The sequence below is a fragment of the Pogoniulus pusillus genome, chromosome 22 (assembly GCF_015220805.1).
Source record: "Pogoniulus pusillus isolate bPogPus1 chromosome 22, bPogPus1.pri, whole genome shotgun sequence".
Lineage (NCBI taxonomy): Eukaryota > Metazoa > Chordata > Aves > Piciformes > Lybiidae > Pogoniulus > Pogoniulus pusillus.
The window spans coordinates 6,555,019-6,575,898 of NC_087285.1; the positions used below are offsets into that span (position 1 = coordinate 6,555,019).

At 36.4% G+C, this 20,880-nt stretch overlaps 1 protein-coding gene across 30 annotated transcripts in view; it reads left to right on the forward strand.

The window, feature by feature from the left end:
• TENM2 (teneurin transmembrane protein 2) overlaps positions 1 to 20,880 on the forward strand; it is a 1,869,083-nt gene that overhangs the window by 673,186 nt on the left and 1,175,017 nt on the right. Inside the window, exon 1 of one of the 30 annotated variants that reach the window (XM_064161568.1) lies at positions 2,847 to 2,934. The exons of 28 other annotated variants lie outside the window; for them this stretch is intronic. The gene's annotated coding sequence lies outside the window, so the exon portion shown is untranslated. Of the gene's footprint in view, positions 1 to 2,846; positions 2,935 to 20,880 lie in introns of those variants that run through there. One more of the 30 variants, XM_064161570.1, reaches the window with a different exon arrangement.

Genomic DNA, 20,880 nt, shown 5'->3' on the forward strand with positions numbered 1-20,880 from the left:
TGAAGTAACCTCTAGGGAGTCTGTATACAGAGGTGTCCTGGAGCATATTTAGATTGTCATGTTTTAGGTTTCATAGCATGCGTTCCTTCCTTGCTTTTGTTTAAAAAAAAAAATCCTTTTTTCCCCTAGGTTTAAATAGATTTTCTTGTATTTCAGTTTGTGCCCATTGTTTCTTGTCCATTCATTTACTTTGTGTCTGTCACAATCAGGTTAATTAGGGAATTGTCATAGTGTAGCTCTATTTCAAGCATGCTGTTGAATATTTTTTTTTTTTAACCACAAAGGAAAGGCAGAAAGAAACTCTGGGGGGCAGTTGTTCAGGGAGATTTTCCTTGCACCTATGATGAATGCATGGTCTGTCACTGTAGTCACACCTCTGTTTCGTTGCTATGGTTTTCAAACATAAAGAGCAGTAGTGAAAAATAAAGAGGTTTAGACGGTGTGATATCTGATAGTCCTTAATCAAAAGTATCCAAACTGTGCCTGGATATTTATAAGCCTCTTTCTTTCCTTTTCTTGAAAGCTATTTAAGATATACAAAGCTTTTCATTAGCTGAAATTTCATATATTGTTTGGGGATGCACAATGCCCTCCTACATCCAAAAACAAACAAACAAACAAACAAACAAAACCCCAAACAAACCACTTTGAAAGTTATCAGATGTTCAGCATATGAAATGCATTCAGAAGTCTGATCGATGGAACACCTAGAATGGGTACTGTGAGCCATTATTCTTTGAACATGATTTAGTGAAGCAATGAATTCAACATGTTATACAAACTGCTACCACTGACCTGAAAGCATGCTGAAGTGTGAAATCTGTTGTAACAAATTTTGGTACTTCAGTGTCTAATCTTCATTTGTTTAATGTTAAAATAATTATAAGCTTGGAAGACACTTATCTAAATATCAAAAGAAATCTAAAAAAATCTGGTATCTGTCTGTTACCATTAGTCTATGACAAAACATAATACAGGAATGTAAACTATACTTTCTTCCATGTGTTTTTCAATATGTGGAATTTAAGTGTAGGTGCCCAAAATGTAAATAATCTATTACTTATATAGGGTGGTAGAGAATTTATCTTTTGTGAAACAGATTGGATATTAGAGATAAGATTATCTTCCCTAAATAGTGCTTGAGAATCTCCACTGTTTTTCTGTCCCAAAGGAGGGCCTTCTTGCTTGCTTCTGACAGGTAATCCACTCGGAGATGACTGCTCTGAAATATGAATGTACAAGTTACTGAAGATACCTGTTTCAATTTTTGGTTCAATTCTTGTTGTGCATATTCAGACGAAGTGAAAACAATCCTTACTTTGTCTAGATTCGTGACCAGACAGTATGCAATCAAATCCTTCTGGAGCTTCATGCAGCTTCCAAAATAGCTTCTAGTTCTCATGATGTTGTGTTGCCTGCTAAGTGAGGTACTATATCCATAACCTGCAAACACCACAACCTACTGGGCCCTTTGGCATTGTTCTTTAGAGCTATAAAGTAGAATAGATTAATGAACGGTGAAGCTTGGCAGAAAGCTTTGTCTTATCTGTACATTTGGCAGAGATCTGGTCATCATGGAAACACTACTGGTGATTGATTGCAGCAGTGTTTTAGTGCACCTTTAGTAGTGTTTGCTGATACAGTTATAGCTTGTGAATGAGTTACTGGGCCTGGTCTTCGAGGATTTTCTTTTTACTTCACCTTATGAAGTTTTGTTCTGTTTCTGGGCCTTAAGTGTTTCACAGTCTGAAGGGTCTATTTCTAGTGGTACCCTCTTTAAAGACATTTTATGGTGTAAGAACCTGAGTTTGCTATCAGTGAAGCTTGATTTAGGACCCATGTATTTTATTTAGTCTCTATTTACCTGTTGTTTTCAATTGTAATGACTGTAATTGAAGCATTTAATTCCAAGAGACATTATTAAGTAAATAAATTAATCAGATTGCATTTCATGGTAATATAATCAAGATGATATTTCCCTAGTAAAGTATTATCATTTTATAAATAGTTCATGATATCTGCCTGTTTACATATACATTCATGAATATATTAACATTCAGGAAAAGTATTTCAACAGAATTCTAAAGTAGTCTATTTTCTACCTTTTTTTTTTTTAACACCAATATTAAATTGCATGTTACACACAGGAATCCACTATAGACAGTTATGGAAAAGTGAAACTATGTTCTTTTAAAAAATCTCCCTTTGATATTGTATCTGCTAGTGTTTGTATTTTACAACTTGCTAGATATCCTAGCTTCACAGAGTAACAGATTATGAGCTTACTTATTACCATTCTGGATCTTTATGATCCTAAACAAGATCAGTATCCCTCCTTCTCACTCTCCACAGAATGTAGTAACTAAATAAAACTAAGCTTGCAATTAAACCACATGTATTTAAAATATTTCGGCAAAAAATATTGGTATTACCCTGCCCTCTGCCATGCAACAGAAGCAGAATAAGAGGTTGGGTAGTCTGTAAGCTACATCCAAATCATTAAAAACAAACACAGAAACCTGAAATTTAGCAGTGATTCTTTACCCCTGTAATAGTAGCAAATCATAATCAAAATGGAATGCTGACATGTTGAGAATAATTAAGCAGTAAAAGCAGTTGGTTATGGCAGACACCATATGAGACAGATTTTCAAATTATGTGGATAAGTACATGTTGGCATAGAGCAGGAAGGTTATTCCTGATCGGTCTTGGTTAATGACACAGGTGTGCTCATTTTCATCTGACCAGAGAATGTGGAGCTTCAGCTGATAGAAATCAGTACAGCTTCCTGAAACTCACTAGAATGTTACTGTAAGCAGTGCAGCTAAGCATGAGCACTCACTGATGATTGCTCCTTAGTATCCCTTTTTCATATGCAAGGAGAACACAGTGCTGTTTGGAGAAAAGGAAACCACATTTTGGAAGTGAGGTGTGGTCAGTATTGCATTTATTGATTGCAATTTGTGTGAATGTCATCTTATCCTACACAGTATTAGTACATAGTTGTGCTTGATAATTGCTCTTATTAAGTCTTATGATCTTTTTTTAGGCAATTCATGCTTAAATTGGGTATTTGACATGAGCTGGGCTGAGCTGCTAATGTTCAAAGTGTGTGGAAGCTTGCTGTGGTGGATGGTCTCAGACTGGTTGAGTCCTATTTTTGTCATATAGGCTTTCTGTTTCGTTTTGTCTGCAAAAGTTCTAAAACTATCACTAGTTTCTGCTAATTTTAAACTTTTTAAAGAATAGTCTTCAGAATTTCTAGTGTCAAGCTTCTGCATTATTTGAGCTTTGCACATACATATGAACTATATTTTAGAAGTCTGAGGAATATATCTGAGCATCATTCGATCTCTGGTGCTTCTCTGAGTATTGACCTTTTTTGCTGCTACTTCAGTTCTCTGCAGATGCTGGTACAGATGTCATGGGGAAAAATGGGTCTAGAACGTGGTTTTTACATCTCTGCTACTCTCTGATGCTGGTCAGGAAATTGAAATAGAAAACGGAATGGATGTAATTTGATATTCAACATCGTTTGGGGAGCTATTTGTGCTCTCTCATAAGCTACATTCTTAAGATAATAGTAGAATCACTCTGTTGAAAGAAGACTGTGATTGAAACAGATGGATCGTATTCAAAGTGTTCTCACTGAAGCAACCAGAGGGAAATGGCTTTCGTGGCACAGTGAGCTCTATTCTGTAGTTGAAGGACATGGCAGAATATGGGGAACATTAGGCTTGTGCAACCTCATTTGTTTCTTTAGGTTCTGCTAGCAAATGAGCTCACAGTCTAATCAGGATGTACAAGAGCCTGTGTTAAAATATAAACATTGCAGAAGAACTCTGTGAAAATGCTGAGCTGGGAGTTGTGAAAATCTGAGTTGATACACACCTGGTAGTTCCCTAATACCTTCAAAAACTGATCTTATAATATTCAAAGATGAAAAGTCTATTAAACAATCGCCGATAGTCTAAAACAGTTGGCTTTCATTTAAAATTTAATTCATTTTTTTTTAATATCAGTGACTATAATATTTTGTGGACTCTTGTCTTTATGGATGGTAAATAACATAACAATGAAAATGGATCCCACCTTATTGATGATGCAGTACATTTACAGGGAAATCTGGAGGTCAGATTTTTTGTTTAAATTATTCCAGTAGTAGAAAAAAAATTTTCATCTTGACCCACAAACTAAAACCTAAAAAAAAAAATAAATTAAAAATCAGTTCTGGTACATTTCCATAATCATTCACAATCTGTGTAGTCCTAAGTACTTCCTCTCCTTCCTTTCACATCCTTGAATCCTTGACGTTCTTTTAGTCCTTTAAAAGAAAGTGATGTGGAGTGAACATTCAATCCATTTTGCTATTACCTTTATGAAAGCTACAGTGCACCTTGAGAAGAGCATGCCTGACCCAATTTGATCTTTCATTTCTAACACCATTGCTTGCTGACTTTCTAAAGGGTACTCAAGAAAGGCTTATTAGCAGATGTTATCACTGGAATCACCTTTTCTGAAATAAGGAATGACAGGACCATCTGTTCATTTGTTGCTTGATAACCTAAGCTTATGTGTTGTCCTGGAAATCCTGCTGATAGATCTATCTCCATGTGGTCACGTAGCATTGATCTGTTTGGAGCGGATTTTTGTGGAGCAGAACAGGAAAAAATGGGAAACAGAAATGCTGTTTTAAAGAGCAAATAGCAAAGGCTCCTGTATTGCACAGGTTGAATTTTCAGCAGAACCACAGAGAAATATTACCAGGAATAGTACAGACTTGAAAGAAAGGACACTGAAGAGGTGAACTTGTACTTGAAGCTTACAGAAATTATGTCTCATATTGGTTTCTATACCTGAAGAATGTGTAGATGTGTATACCACTGATTAGTGAAGAACATAAATGCTGCTGTTAAGTGTATAGAAAAACAAGCAGTAAGACTTGAAAATTCTCTGAAAATACAAAACAAATTATGAAATCCCTTTAGGGAAGTAATTGACCTTTTTAAATGATAAGCTCTAGAGTAGAAGGATTTAAGAGTACTAATTTGCAATGAAGCAGGTGTGACAGCTTAAGTGATAACTTTTTACAGATATGGTGTGAAGTCTAAGCAGTCTGTAATGTTTTACTAGTAATTAATCTTAATAATCTACAATGTTGAAAAAAAATAAGTGTGGTTTAAAATTGCTGTAATGGCATTTGCTGCTATCCAACTCTTCAGTGGCTCTCATAGTTACGGATTATAATTGTATCAGTTTTGACCAAAATCCATTTGATGCTATTTACATGTTTATATCAAAATACACATCAATGTAGAAGAAGCTTGTGAATGGGGAGGCTTTGTTAGATCTTTTACTCTGAGAGAGTGGAGTGGGTGAATGATGGAGTTAAAGGCAAGCTCTACTCTTTATTGAAACAAGGGATAGTGAATTATTCAGTCAAGGGCAAGAAATTACTTCTAGTCTGACAAAGCATCAGTTTCTTCAAGGAAGTTGAAAGGGCCATAAGAAAGAACTGAAATTTGAGAACGAATATATTTGGTGTCATCATCAAACTTCATCAAGATACACTTGATCCCATCATGTATGTGACTTAGAATGACAGTAAGTAGTGTTAGGTTCAATATCAATTCCTGAGGCGCCCTACTTGAACAGGTTACCAGTTCAGGAAAGAGCTCACTCTAAGTGCAGGATGTCAGCCAGTTCCCCACTCGCTGCACATATCACTCATCTGGACCACAACATATGTGTTTCTCCAGGAGGAAGTTGTTGGGGAACCGTATAGAAAGCCTTGAAGAAAACTAGGTAGGCAATGTCCACCAAAAGAGTACAATTAACTCTTGTCAAATTAACTTGAAACACACAGCAATATGCTTAGAGATTTGCAACAGGGCAGGTAAGATGGAGAGGAAGCAAATGCCTTTGCCCAGCAGGAGGTACTTTACTAGTCTTTAAAATTGCACTCTGGTTTCTACATTTGGTGTGGGGTGTTATTACTATTTTTATGTTTTCACTGTAAGCTCTTCAGGTGATCAGACTTCTGGAGAGCACTAGCCAGTAAATATGGCAGTATTCTAGTCAAGTAACTGTAGGCTATGCACAGCTAATGAGCACCCTTCTCTTACAGGGTACTGAGTGGAAACAGAGTCAACATGAAGTAAATAATTGTGAAAGTTTGTGTAAATATCTTTCTGCTATCTTTCTCTGAACAGTGAATATCTAAAAATAAATACACTAAGTTGTTTTCATGAACTCTAGATACTATAATTATCCATACTCTTAGGTTTTATTTGCATGTTTTTACTTAAAAGAGAAGGCGCAGAATACCTTTACAATCTTTAAAATCATGACTGGTGAAGCTGGTCTCATTTTCCACTCTTGGGACTGGAATAAACATCAGGTGTAATTTGGTTTGCTTTTTTGGTTACTGTTTTTGTGGTTTTCCTAATTAAAAAAAGGAAATTATTTGATAATTAGACTCAATCTCAGAAGTCTTTTCCAACCAAAACAATTCTATTACTTAATGAGAATGTGCAAGTTTCCTGCATTTTGGCAGTTTAGATTTCTAGTTAGTTCTTTATGTACATTATAACTAGTGTTTTATTGATATAAAGATAGTGAATTCAAGAAAAAAAATCTTTTAAGTGAGTTATTGTGTGTGAACTGTCACTGTTGGAAAGAGCTATACTTTTTATTTGCTAGATTAGGGAAATAAGTTTGAAGAAAAGCACTCTGTGATTCTATGAGTGCTCATATTCCTTTTGCTTTAGGACTGAGAAAACAAGAGTTCTTGTTTGTTATACTCTTAGATTATATCAGAGTGGAGGAGCATCTACCTGTGAAAAAGTGTTTTAAGTCTGTTTTGTGCTTGTACTTCTGTGAAAAGAGGCTTGGGTTGCTGCTTTTCTTTCCCTTCTGTTTAGTTCAAGCTGTGCTGTTTCAACTTGCCTGTGTATCCTTCAGCTTAATGTACCTATTAAATCTAAAATTCGTGTGGCAATGTCAGCTAATAGCATTAGCTAAAAGCATGAGCAAATCTTTAATGGATTTATTTGATGTTCTCCTTTAGAAAGGAGTAACAATATCTCAAAGAAGCAACAATTTCATGTACAACATTTACTTATCTGTAAACTTCTGACACAACTTCATAGTTTGGAGCTAGATTTACCAGCAGTAGAGTAGGTAGGGAAATAAAAAGTATTTGTAGGAAAGTACAGGCTTTCGGTAGGTGTCTGTTTCAGAAATAACATCTGAAATATGTAGGAATATCCCATTTGAATATTTGTAATTAAAATGTTCCTCTATTTTTGTTCAAACAGCTTCATATAAAATTATGGTAATCTGCAGTATTACATGTAACTGAGTTCAAAACAAAAATTAAGTCTTCTGAGTCAGGATGAAAAAAATGTTTGATATGTCAAAAACATTCAGAGACAGAAAACCTTTCTTGTTAACCTTTATTTGGCAACATTATTAATATTTCCAAGGCAATTCCAATGCATAATTTCCAAGATATACTGTGGCAAACAACATCAAAGAAAGCTTGGTAGTATAGCAATTGCTTCCAGTTACAATGATCTGTGCAGATCTGCTTTTCAGTTAGTATACTCTTGTGCAAAATATCAACATGTAAATGGCTTCTTGAAACTGACCTAAGGTTTGTCCTAAGACCCAAGGAGAACATGAGGAAAATTCCCTCCTTTTAACCTCAACTTTCAAGGATGAACAATTCCTATAGTTAGTAGGATAAAAGCATTTGGCCAACAAAGCCTACACAAACTCTACCTGGCCTTTAATGTAGAACTGGGAATATAGGAACATTTTTGCCAAAATGTGGTTAGAAGATGCCCAAGTGTTGCAAAAAGCATGGGCTGGGTTTCAGTTGTGCTTATCAGTGACCTGTGTGACTGTGTTTTGCTGTCCTGTCTGAAGTGCGAATGTGGCTGGCAAGCCAGGGTTGGGTCTTGATGTAAATTTCTCTCTCAAGGTTTATATCAAAACGGTGGAGGAGATAGTCTGAAGGAGTGAGAATGACACGTTTATGTTAGGTGCTGCTGCTTGTTTGTCTATAAATGTCAGAAAGCTACAGTCCTCTCTATGATAGTCCATTCTTATGATCTTATCCTGCCAGAGCAATGTCTCTGTGTGTCCATGAGTCTCTAACAGAGAGTACAGACAGATAATGTCAGGCTGGCAGATCCTTATGGCTTACTTATTTGCTGCTTGTTAGCTGCTAACTGACCATGCCTGTGTTCCTAGCCCACTGAAGCTGCACAGTAGAAATTGCTTGTGTATAGTCTTCAGTATAAATTCAAGCCTTTCAGTTTGCTTTGAGCCATGTGAATGTGGTTTAATGGAGTCCAAAATGCATTGTTTCATCACTTCTGTGTCTACAAAGACAGCTTTTCAGATTATGCCCCTGAGTTTCCTAGCTACTGGTCATAAGCCTTCCTTGGGCAAAAAGACAAATGATTCACATAAATAAGAAGAGGATGATGTTTAAGAGCAAAAAAACTCCAGAGTAGTATATTCTGTCTGTATTCTGACAAAATAACCCTGCCATCACTCACATTGGAGGACAATGGTGCTTTTTCTGACAGATGAGAATGCCTTTCACTCAAAATCTGGCATATTTTTCTTTCTGTACATTAACTTTACCCATACTCATAGGGTTTTTTTCTGTCTGCACAGACTTTTCTCATTTCTTTCCAGGTTGTTTGAGGTAGTTCTGTTTGTCAACCCATTTTTATTTTTGCTTTCCTCTTTTATGTAATTTTATCTCTTCATATAATTGGAGCAGAAGTCCTTTAAAGCAGGCCATTTTTTTTGTGTGGAATTTAAACAAAAAACAGCGGTGAACCACTCAGTGAGTCTGGATGACTTCCCCATTAATAGTGACCTTGCCAAAAATGGCTTTTTGAAAGAATAAAAAGTTTCATATGAGTTTAGTGAAATGGTTTCAACTGGAGAAAAGGGAGCTATTCTCAGTAGTGTGCTCCCAAGTCGAAGCCGAGGATCAATTCCTGTAGCATTTAGTATCAGTACCTGAAGGGTGCATCTAGAAAAGCTGGAGAGGGTGTTCATAAGGGCACGTGGCAATAGGACAACATCCAACAGTTTGAACTAGCATAGATTTAGACTGGACATTAAGAAGCTCTTTACTGTGAGGGTGGTTAGGCAGTGCAACAGGTTGCCCAGAGAAATTGTGGACACCTCATCCCTGGAAGTGTTTAAGGCCAGGCTGAGTGGAGACTTTGAGAATCCTGGTCTACTGGGAGGTGTCCCTGCCCATGGCAAGGGAGTTTGAACTATATTATCTTGAAGTTTTCTTCAAACTCAACCCATTTTATGATTCTAAGATCACTAACTTCAGAGGGGAGCTCTCTGTTTAATTCTTGTTTCTGCCTTAGCTTCCTGAGATGGGAGGAGTAATGCATTTGTGTCTTTGTAGCCTGTTTGCAAAATAGAGACAATTTAGGGGTTTCCTCCCCCCTTATCTTTCGTATTGGTCTGTTCAAATAGTGAGAACACTGTGGTCTAGCAAATAAATTTGTGTGCACGTATGGCATCTAGCATAGCTAGAGCTTTTAGTTGCCAGTTGATTTGCAGTATAACTTTTTTGCTTCCAGTTATGTAAGTACTGATATTGTAAAATTTTTTTACCAAATTGTTTGAGGTTTATTTATTTACCAAAATGTTTGAGGTTAATCTGCCCTTACCCACAGCTTTGTCCATTTGAGCTCTTAGATTCCTTAACAGTCTCAAAAATTCCACAGTAAGTATCTTACTGAATTCAGGAAAAAACACTTACTTTTTAATTACTCCTGTGGATCACTAAAACCAAGCAAAAATCCTGTTTTGTGCAGGGCAGTTTTGCCTTTAGGATTAGAAATGAGTAAAGTTCTTAGTGCATTATCTCATCTATTCAGTAGCAAGTCATACCACAGTCTGGGCTATGTAATTTGGCTATTGTTTTCAAAAGCACAAATTAACTCTGAAGTTGTTTTAAAGCCTATAAATGATGCTGTTAATTGAAGGAAAAAAATATATATATTCAGCAAACTGAATACCTTCTCTTCCTTTGTTATAAATAGAAGGCACTGTAAGTGCAGTATTGAGCTGTAGGATGATGCCTATCAAGCAGAGCATTGCACCATAGAGCAAAAGGAAAAAAGCTTCAGAATCCTTTTCTTGCTTTTCGTGTTTAATGTTTCAGCTGGTGCTTTAAAAGACATCTTAGATGGGAGGTATTCTCAAGGGGTTGTTGGGTTCCTCTGCTGGTTTAATAGTGATCATGACACTTGTAGAAGTGAAGCACTGAGAGGAGTAGTGAACTCATCAGAAGGAAGGAAGGAATGATCAATTATTCACCACATGCAATCAGCTACAAGAAGCATGACTGCTGCCTGTCTCTCTGGTTTTCTTTTTTCTGCACACACACACTCAGCTTATGCTTTTTGTGCAATTACATTATTTTCCTTCAAACAATCTCTAGAGAAACCTGTTTATTTGAGTGTGCTGGAACATTCATGGTATTGCATGAAGTGTCCTTGACATTAACTGCTCTATGCCTCCCACATCTTCCTCTTTAGTTATTTTAATACTTGGGATAAATAAAACAGAAATATCAAGGTAATTTACCTACAAAGAATAGGCTGCATAGACATACTTAGTTTAGAATTTGCTCACTTATGGATGAATTTTTGATTGGTTTTTTTTTTTCTTTCTCACCAAACTTTTGTGCTTAAACCTGACTTTCAAGGGGAGGAGTATGACTGTCTTCAGGTTTTTATGGGGTAAATGGGAGGTTGTTCATAATACACACAGGGGAAGATTACTACATTGAATTCACTTTTTAAATGGTTAGAGTATTTTTTTTCAAAATTCAGAAGTTATAACAAAAACTCTCATTAATTCTTGACTGTTGATTTATATGCTAGAGGGATATCAGATTTGAAATACTTAAGATTACCACAACTCTGTAATCATTTCACTTTTTGGGGACTTCATCATAAAAGCGCACAAACATTTTAAAAGAGCATTGGTCTGAAAATCAATCGCTTGGTGGTTGTTACAGACAGCTTATAGATTCTGTCAAAATTATATTTTTCATGAGGAGCTTAAAAACAAGAACCATGCTGGAACCTAGAGCTGAGAAAAAGTTAAAGCCAGGCTTACAAGAGAGTATTTGTTTTTCCCTTCTTGATCACAAATGAGGCCATGTGTTTGTAAGTCTTTATCGTATGATGAGTTCTTTATGAGCCTCTAAGTCAATAGTGTGGAATAGTTCATCTGTTGATGGGAACACCAGGAAGCTCAGGTCCTGTAAACAGAAAAGTGAAGGAGATGCCATCAGAATGAGCCTAACTGAAGAACTGGAAAAGTGAAAACTCCAAAAGTTTATCTTGTTATAACACTGCATGTATCTTTAAACTTCTAGTTATTATACTTGCTGCATAAACTTGTATTTTTGCTTGTGGTTCTGTGCTCCACGTGGTGTGCAAGTATCTAAGAGATCTTTCATGTGCAGATTCACTCTGTATGTGACAAATGCACATGCAGGACCCAGCCGTGACATACACTGTGCATATTCTCAACTGTTGCTGTGTTCCTTGCCTGTCTGAGAAGCTTTACTTTTTATGTTCCAGCTTTAAACTCTTATTATCTAATTTATTTTTTATGTAGTTATGTTCTGCTTAATATTGATGTGCTCATGACAGAGATGCAGAAAAATGCAGCCTGAGAGTTGCTGTGTAGAGTGGCATCTATGCTGGCTTCTATATTGGTACATGTGTGCTTCTGCAAGTAGTAGAGAAAAAAAGAGCAATTGTGGAATGGCTCCAAGCAGAACAGCAAAAACTGCTAAACTTGGTAACCTCAAACTCTGCTAGTAGCTGAGGTGGAAAGCTTAAGTGCAGTATTGTAGGTAGAGATTATATTCTGTGTTTACATTGAATGTGGTCACCAGATAGAGGTGGATGCACAACCTTCCTGGGAATGAGTAGAGATGAACACATATAAATATATGAGGATGTGTGTCACAGTGAAGGTGCTAGTCTCTTTTCAGTGGTGCCCAGTGACTGGACAAAGAACAGTGGGTACAAGCTAGATCACAGGAGCTTCCACTTCAACACAAGAAGACACTTTATGGTAAGCGTGGCAGAGCCCTGCAGCAGGCTGCCCAGAGGGGTTGTTGAGTTTCTCTGGAGACTTTCAAAGCCTGCCTAGATGCATTCCTGTGTGACCTACTTTAGGTGATCCTGCTCTGGCAGAGGGGTTGGACTCAATCTCTGTTTATCTGTGTCATCACACCTTCGATCAATGTATTCCATGTGCTGCTTTATGCTGTAGCTGTTTCTATATAAGATTAAATTCTAGCATTTGATGACTGCTCTACACTTTCCGCAACAAAGTGAAATGTAGATATGAATGTAAAATGTTTATTGTGTGATAGTGTTTTGGCAAACTGTGACAGTTTATTACAGTTTATGACTATTTTTAATATTATTAGTTTAAAAAGCAGAGATGACAGTGTCTCTATCTTTCAGTATATGCCTTACTTAGCAAGAGATGCCAGGGATAAATTGTTTTCTGATCCTTGATTTATATGGATCAGTAACTGTTGCTGTAAAAGGCCCCAGGTAACATTTATAATGCAGAGAAGTGAAGTATCAAGATGCTACTGCATGTGAATTGTGGAATTTCCTTGGCAAAGAGTACTTCATGGGTCTCAATAGTTAACATAGCTGTCAGCAGGTGATACTTTTGTCTCACTTCTGTAGTCTTGAAACAAATTTTTTTCATGTAATGGCAGCATCAAATGTGTTTAAAGTAATTTCATTAATTTTCTTTTGAAAAAGGAAAAAAAGGAAAAATTCTTCAAAGCTGTTCTACAGGTTTATGCTACCCCTTAGAGATACATAAGGAGACACAATACAGATTAGCAAAAACATGTGATGATGTAATTTCCCTCTTTAAAAATGCGTATGATTTTTCTCTTTTACTGTATCTCTTATACCTTCTCTACTGATGCCAGGGGAATTTGAATATTCAATGATGCTAATTTCTACTGGTAATTTTGACTGCTTTGCAAATGCTGTAAGCTGTGTTTTAAAAAATAAAGTATCAGCCAGAAAACCTTTAACCATTTCAGGGCTCTTAAGAGAAAATTCCATGGTAGTAAAATGTGCATATTTTACTAAAAGGAAACTGGCAAGAGCAAGGAAGGATTTGTGCTAGAGCAGCACATCTTTGAGTAGGACTGGTGCTCAGTACTGCTGGCTAGGCAGGACCAACACCCTGTGGACTTTCTCATGATAGAGGTATGGTTTAAAATAATTAGGAATGTTAAAGTGGGGATAAGACTTTTAGATGTGGAAATGTTTCAGAAACATTAAAAATGAAACCATTATGCTGTAAATCCTTTGGTGCTATCGTAACAGCTAGGAAAACCTAACTGAAAATATGGTTAGTTTGCTTCCATATTTAACCCCAATTACCCTTTGCAGGGGAATTCTTTTTAACATTCTATTCCTCATTGCATTTTTTAGCTTCTGTAGGTCCTGTTTTCCCCCACTACATAAATTGAGGCAGGTGCACAGAATTGAAGACATGACAATTAAATGTAATCAAATATTTTAGGCACTAATGAACAGCTCGAGGAAAACAAGTCAAAAAGAAAAGAGAAAAAAAAAAAAAAAAAAGGAAACAAAAAAGAGGCGCCTCTGAGTGAGTGAATTTTCAAACACCCAAGGCACCATAGGGGCAATTAAGGGAGTCAGACACCAGGACACATACTGGCATTAATTATCTTTGAGTTCAGGGAAATAAAAAATAAAAGCAACAATTATCATAATAAATTTCCACACACTGCTTGTAAGTTGTGCTAATCTACAACACACCTGGGTTTCCGAGATTTAAGGGATGAAAGTGAATACTCAATCAGTTAGTAACGACCTCACACGGAGGCTCATGGGATGTGCTGTGCTACCGTGATCTGTCAGTCAGACAGAGGCTAAACCCCACCTCCAATCACCACAGCAGTTCTACTCTCTGCAGCTCGGAAGTACAGCGCTGCAGGCTGCATTCAAACTGCCAAACTGCAAACGTTGGAGGTCTTTCCTTCTCTCATTTTGATATGCACATAAGGCAAATTTTCACAATGCGGCTATCAGTCTATTCTAAATACCTGGGGGGAAGGGGAATTTTCCTTTCTCCAAACTAAGAAGGACTCAAACTAAACAAGTATTACATGTATGTCACAAAAGTGTTGGGTTTTTTTAGTGTGTAGATGGAAGGAGCAGGAGAATAAGAACTGAGATAGAGGAACTTTTTTTTTTTTTAAGGTATTAAGGATCTTTCTCTGAGTGGAGTTTGAAGCAGTTCCAAGGTATTCTTGCAGAAAAGCTGTGAAAATGGAACAATGTGTTAGGGCTTCTTTTCAGTATTAAGTGAAATTAGTGTCTTTCAAGCATTGTCTGGTTGGTTGCATCTAGAGGGCAAGTGTCAATCACTCCAATGTCCACAAAACATGTTCTAGGAAAACATCCCCAGACCAGATGAGATTTAGTTTTGTAAGTCAATAGATATTTTTTAATGCTTATTGTCTTGATTATTATAGGATGAAAAAGGAAAAAAAATATTTTCCATTACCCTTTCCCTCCATAACTGCTAATTACGTTTTTATACTTGAAATAGAAGTCCTTGGAGACAAGTTTCTTATGTTCAGAAGGTATTTTGCACAGCACAAACACCACCAAGTGTAACTGCTTTGGTGGAATGGGCCACTGAAAATGAGCTACAGCACTTCCCCTGATAGTGGCATGCTACAATAGCAGTTGAAAGCTAAGTGTGTGTAGTATATAAGGTTGCAGAAGACATGGATGGCTGGGTCCAAAGCGTGGTGGGGAATGAAGAATTTAATTCAGCTTGTGGCCGGTCACAAACAGTGTACCCTAGGGCTCAGTACTGGGGCAGGTCGTCTTTCGTATCTTTATCAGTGATTTGGATGAGGGAGTTGAGTGCACTCTCAGTAAGTCTGCGTATGACACTAAATTGGGTGGGAATGTTGATCTACTTGAGAGTAGGAAGGCTCTGCAAAGAGATCTGGACAGGCTGATCAATAGGCTGAGGTCAGTTGTACAAAATTTAACAAAGCTAAATGCAGAATGCTGCGCTTTGGTCACAACAACCCCATGCAACACGGCAAGTTTGAGCCAGAGTGGCTGGAAATTTGTCTGACAGGAAGGACCTGGGGGTGCTAGCTGATAGCTGTGTGAACATGAGTCAGCATTCTAGGGTAGCAATGATTTGGTACAAGTCCAAAGGTAAGGGTTATTTCGCTATGTGCTAAAATTGAGGAGTACAATTTTTTTTCCCCCTCTGCTGTGCTCAAATAGCACCGCTTGTCATACATCTTTCAAATTCATGTAACTTTGTGACTGCAGCAACTCCAGTGGGAAGAATTTGAGGGTTTAAATCCTCTGGCGTAATTTAGGAAACAAAACCCATACTTCTCTGTCTTGCCTTAGAGGAGTACTTGAACCCATAAGAGTTCAAATGGAGAGGGCAATCACTCTTGAAGGGAAGTGTGACCTGCTTAGTGTTTGCACAGCCTATTTTGCAAAACCTGTCTTTAAGTTGTGACCTAAAAGGGTGAAAAAAAAATACCAAGTAATATTTGGTCTGAGCTAAAGCTTACTGATGATGTTTACAGGAATAGTATCAACAAAATATTTCTAGAAAGAACCAAGCCTTACTAACTTATCCAACCTACATGCCTAGATAGCTCCCTGCTCTGGGTGTGAGGTTTTTGGATATCTTGGGAATTCACAATGATGCAAGAATTCTGTGATCTTTTCTCAGAGCACCCATCTGTAGCAAACATATGGGACAGCATTCAAATAAACACAATATTTTAGTAACTTAATGTCAGCTAAAGCACTGTGTTTTCATTTGCTGTCTGTGACTAGTTCTTTATTTTAAAAGAATTATATTTAAAAGGTTTCATGTATTTACAAAACTGTTACAAAATAACTGAAATTGAAACCTCTCTAAGTGCTACTGTGGCTCAGATATATATTTTAACATGTACATATTGGATGTCCTTTTCATAGTATCAGAAACATCTGCTATTGGTTTGTGCACATATTTTAGATAATTTTAAAACTAATAATTTTTCCTCATTAATTATGAAATCAAATTATTTTTTAACTGCCACATAACATTTTGTTTCCAAAATGTTTGCTTCATATATTAGTGATTCTTAATCTGAAACTTTCTTACATTTCCTTTTGAGGCTTCCCAGTCTCTTCAAATGGCATTTTAAACAGATTTCTGTAAATGAGACAGCACGTCTTGAATAGATCAATGTGTAGATTTTCTTCCCTGTGATCTTTCCTAAAGAACAGAATGACATGGGTTGGCTTGTTTGGGCTTCTGGAATATTTGGATGGGAAATTCCATGGGAAAAGTGCTTCTTCAGAAAGATCAAATCTTGTTTTATGTCTAGTGGAGTTAACCTTCAATGCCTCTAAACATTCCCATTTCCTGGTAACAAAATTGATCTTGATGCCCAACCTTTGATTACACTTCAGTGTTCCATTAAATAACCTCTATTTGATTCTAACTTTCAAAATCTACATATTACTTTTTTACTCATGTGCATGCTTTAAAATAAAAATGCAACAGTTAGACAGAAATGTTCACATTTTAAAAGGATTGTTTTTACTTTCCTTTTCTAAGGCTTTGGTACAAGAATAAAACCTAGGTCTAATCTTCATCTCTCTTTTGTAAGATGTTAGCATGGTAAATAATACTGAACTTAGAAAAATATTCTAAAATTAACTAAGCAGTTATTAACATTCGTATCTTTGATCTTGTCCACTTCATATCAAGACTCAGGATTAATATTTAAGTAGAGTTCATACTTCTGTATGAGGCTCTGATTTCTTTCCTTCTCATGTACTCTAATTAAAACAAGAGCCCCCACATCCCTCTCCCCGGTTGTTATTATAGGTGTGTTAATCCTTGCTCTACTGGAAATGCCTTTTTTTTTGCAGTTCCACACCACCTCCACAACTCATTATCAAATAAAAGCCCATAAGCTCTCTATGAAGGCGTAAGATTATGATCACTGGTTTATTGTTGATAGTACTAATGTTTGAGTGCTGCTATTGATAGATATAATGTTGCTGCAGATTTGCTGTAAAGCAATCTTTATCAACAGTGTATCCAAACATTATGAAAAATCATGAACTTATCTTCTCATGCTGATTGCTTTCATCTAGGTTTCAGCAAAGTTTACACAAAGTTTTTTATGCCTGAATAAACAAAGTTTTTTCAGTTCAGACTTGTTCCAAGAGTGAAGTAGTATCTCAGGAAGAGGACTTGCTCACTTGCAGTGAGTTATGTCCTCATTCCTCACCCCAACTCTTTGATATACTGTTTTTTTTTCAGATAAAATGCTACTACATCTTGGCTGGTGATTTCCCTATGTATCTTTGCTCTAACAAGAACCCAGTTTAGAATGAAAGTCCCTTTTCTAAAATGATCGGTGGTGGAACTAGAGGATGACATTTGAGGAGTGCTGTAATAATGAAATAAATTAAGATGGTTCTCCCCTGGGATATTTTGGTGCACACATGTGTAGATTACAAACATGGGGTTTGTTTGGATTAAAGATCTTGTAAGCTCTGCTCAAAACCTTCTTAGTAGTTAAGTTTCATGAACTTGTATTCTTTTTTAAAGCTATCTGTAGTCTTCAAAAGCAATGTCACCAATTAACTCTGGTGGCTGTAGTTTTGTTTTTCTCATGTGATTTACAGCTTCTTTATATTCAAAAGTTATTGGCCTGTTCGGGAGCATCAAAATTAGGTGAAATGCATCCCTATTTGAAAGCAACCACAGGTTTACACACGATTAAAACAATGAAATTTGTGGGGAAGGGGACATGTACTATACAACATAGTATCATTTTCCTCCATAACTTCAAAAAATATCTATTAACTTTAAAAAAACAAATAAAAGAAGGTATGCTTTCTGGAATCATGCTATGTCTCTTATTCCCCTGCTGCTAAAGCTTTGGTTTTATTTTATTTTTTTTCAGTTCACAGCACTGAGGTTGTTTTTGATCATTCCTTTAACACACACTTCTTAGGGTTTACTGGGGTATCTGAATCAAGGACATTGTATGTGTGAAATGTAATGTGCTTAATAAATTTGAATTTGTATGTAAAAACATCTAAGCCAGTAAAATGCTGGCTCAAAACTTATGCAGACATGAACTCTTTATCCGCAGAATTGCATACATTGTATATAAAACTCATTCTTGCACTGAGTATTAGATCCTAACCATTAGACCAAATAGGATTTTTCAAGCAACAATGAAATAGGTAGCTGGAAATACTTATTTCCTTCTAAAACTTGTCTTTCCACTTAAAACCATTTTCACAATTATTTGCAGGTTGGTCTCTAGCACTCTGCCTAGCACTATTCGGGTACATTCGTGTTGGTTTAAAATAGAGTCTGAGGGCTAGAAAGACAACTATTGAAATACTTGGAAAAAAACTCATTCTAATAAAATGAGAAATCAGTTTTTAGAAAAGGGCAGAGGGAATGAGAAAGGTCTGGCAAATAACAGAATAAAAGCAATCTTAAATTTCTTTTTTATGAAACTCTGCAGCTTATTCATTGCAAATAAGTGTCTCAAAGCATCCTTTTAAAATATCACCAACTGCTAAAATCAAATCCTGTCACTTTACTGTAGTAACCCCAGCTTTGCTTATTTCATAATTAGCTTGATTAGGGAGCTGACTTGTAGGCATTTTACCAGTGGCCATTGTTATCAATTTTTTTAATAAATCCTCTGGCTTGAGTACTGTAAATAATGAATGACAAATCACTTGGTAAGTCAATATTTAATTTAATATGGATTCTAGGGAACAAACATTTTACATGCAGATATTACCATAGTTCTTGCTTCAATTAAGGCAGTTTTTGTTTATTTGTTTTATAAAAGCAGACTATAACTATTGTGAAAACCTTTCATAATACATGAGACATTCTGGCATAGTTACCTAGAAGCTCAGTCCTTTAAAATGTAAAATAGTTATTTATATTGTCTTGATGACAAGACCTGTGTTTTAACATATGATGAAATTTAGCTTTCCATTTTTATTAGTTCCTAAGCAAATTTCATCTGTTCTGTACCTTTAAAATATGTCAATCAGAAGCAGTAGCAAAGTGACATTACTAAATTTCCTTCATTTAAAAGTAAAACAAACCCAGATTTTCTTTTCTTTACAAATCACTTAAAAGACTGTTATTAAGCATTGAGAAGTGATGATATAAAATAAAATAGCAAGTCCTGAAATCGCAAGGAGGGTTTAGTCTGCAGGAGATGTCCTACAGCTACGGTCTCCTGCAGTAAAAGCTTTTACTCTTAACAGGTTTGTCTGTCAGCTCAATTTTTTCTTTAGTGCTAACCAAAGTCCTTCATACGTTTTAATACCATCTTCCCCAAGAAAAAGAAAAGCAGGTCAAAGTTAAATATAAACGTTTTGGTAAAGAATTAGTTTTTAGATACAGGAGCAGGAAGATCAATTTCTGCTTTGCCTTCTATGCCACCTAGTTTCAACACAGAAGCAACTGCCTACTGCTTACAAAGGGCCCAACTAATTAGGGTTTAGTTAGAGTATTAAAGGCTGGAAAAATGAAAGAACTCTGTGCAAATAACAACCTAAGGTGCTGCAGAAGTCTCTAGGGAGAGTTGATCATCCTCTCATAGAATACTCAGCAATAACTGCTGAGTGCAAAGCTTTTGGAATATCTAATTGGAAATGCTGAACACGGTTTTAAAGGTTTCCTTTCTTAGGACTCTGTCCCTTTCAAATGGGGAGGAAATAGGTTGCAGCCTTTGCCTCAGGAAACCTGAGTAGTGGGACTTAAGTTGTTATTACCAAGCTTAAATTCACTTATTTTGTAGGTTCATATTTTCCTGATCATTAGGGAATTAGTAATTTGACTGGTGATTCAGTTTCAAGAGAGGAGTAAAATACCCCTCAGAAAACCTTACTACCCAGAGATTAGGGATGTTCTTTGGGGAGATAAGAGATAAGGATCCTGAATACTTACAGAAGGATAGAATTGAGCTGAAGGTCTGCACATTCTCAGCAAAATACTGTAATTGGCTTGCTGACTGTAAGGATGACTCCTACCATCTCCAGCTGCTTTTCTAAATAAAGCTATTATGTCAAAGCTATTAGATTTTTTTTTTTCCCTAGGATATCCTACAGGTAAGCAGGGTGTGCCTGCTCTTCCTAGCTGCTTGAAGGAGACAGCAGTACAAGTTATTTTGTGGGTATGTTTTGTGTAGAGAACTGAGAGGAGCAAGGACTCATTGCTGTATTAAATCATGAAAACTTAGATATTGCTTGGTTCTGGTGACAGTGTACACTTCAGTAAATATTTCTAGGATGAACCTCTGCCCATTTTGGGTACTGAAATCTGTATATTGGTCCAGCATTAAGTGTATGCTGAAAATATTTGCAACTGCAAATGAAGACCAAAATGAATTGTATTGCAGAATACAAGAAGTGGAAGCAAGGCTTTTGTGGTGGTGGTGTACATAACAGATGACAAAATATCTTTCAGTATTCCTTCAGACACAAAAAATGATCAAGTTAATGATATGGAATGATTCGAAGTGAACGTGCAAACACAGTTTTGCAATGGAATGTGATTTCCAAGATGTATTTCTTTAAATATAAGTTGCTGAAATTATTTCTAATACTCTCTTTTTTCCAATAAATGTTAAATCATCCAATGTAACAACACTTTAGAATTGCAGCTAGATTCCAATATCTGAAGGGGTCCGACAGG